At 34.3% G+C, this 1,333-nt stretch overlaps 1 pseudogene; it reads right to left on the bottom strand.

Moving 5' to 3' along the window:
- Positions 1-329: 329 nt before the first annotated feature.
- LOC124103389 (transcription initiation factor TFIID subunit 9-like) lies at positions 330-849 on the bottom strand (annotated as a pseudogene).
- Positions 850-1,333: the final 484 nt, after the last annotated feature.

Here is a 1,333-nt window from a genome sequence, read left to right as displayed (position 1 = left end):
ATGACATTTTTAATGAATTTTCTTTCCTTCTTTTTTCAAATAATGAGCAACTTTTTTTTTTTTTTTAACATAAACTCCGGTAAAAAACCATTACTGATCCTTTTAAAGAAAATCCAACATTTCAATAGAGAAAAATAGTAACTATTATTTACTCACTAAATACTATTTAAGAAGTTTTCTAAAACACAACATGAAAAAATCCAACATGCATTTTTAATTTCAGTACAATGAATTTAAGACAAAGTATGCAGGGTACATACATCAAAGCTTGATTACAAATTATCATGGTCATCCATCATCACCATCTTCTTCACATTTTTCTTTTCCTTTCATGCATTTGATGATTCATTGGCAGTATTTTGTTATGGTACCATATTAGTGGTAATAAGAATGTTTTGCAGGCTTTTAAAGCAGAGGACTGTGGAGTAGGCATCTATACTGCAAACCTTTGCCCTGTGAGAAACATTGAAATTCCCACTTTACTTGAGACAGGCATGGTTTGTGAGTATGGTGTGCCTGGTGTGGCAGTATTTGGTTCGCTAGTAACTGAACCAGCACTTAACTACGAAACTGAGAAATCTCTCTGGGAAGAAGTAAAAGACTGGTCAGCTTGACACTAGTTTGCCAATTGAATTACACATTATCTGCATTGACAGTAACTTTCTTAGTATGGCTTGAATAAATTTAAGCATCATCTAGAATTGTGGTTATGTATTGGAAGGCAAACTCCAGTATCAGATTTGGACCTCTTGGCTGATATTCTGTAATCCCCATATCCTTCAGGATTTGCGCCATCATCTGTGCATCTTTTGGCATGCTTTTGGGAGAAGCCCTCTTGCCAGACTCCATGATAGTCAATGATCAAACTTCTCAAGCTAAATCACCCACATTAATGTATTTCAGTCCTGATTGTGTGGTTTTCTAACCTTTTCAGTACTTGAGCCAAATGTTTGGATACAACATGGTCCTCCTCTGTGATAGTATGAGCAGTTTTCAGTCTCTAACTTTTCAAGCACTGACTTACAAATGAAGTTTGTTAGCACAGTATAAGTGGGGTTTTATCTGAATTAAATGACTACAAATTTTAATGAATGGAAACATGCAGCATTACAAATTAAATCAAATTAGAATAACTCAGCGTAGGAGAATATGGAAGCCTTTTCATAATTTATCTTCATTCTGTATTCTTGTCATTTAAAGATATTATTCTGACAACATTGTTCTCAGTATATTTGTAAAGCTACAAAGTCAGCTATATGCATGACTTGCAATTATTTTCACAATAAGCATTGCCCATATGAATTTCATCTGTGGACTGTTGTGGCAGTGTTTG

This window comes from Marmota monax, unplaced genomic scaffold, assembly GCF_021218885.2.
Source record: "Marmota monax isolate L192 unplaced genomic scaffold, Marmota_monax_Labrador192_F-V1.1 WCK01_AAM20220418_F8-fsc00006, whole genome shotgun sequence".
NCBI lineage: Eukaryota > Metazoa > Chordata > Mammalia > Rodentia > Sciuridae > Marmota > Marmota monax.
The sequence above is the reverse complement of the archived record's forward strand: the minus strand, read 5'-3'. Positions and strand labels throughout refer to the sequence as shown.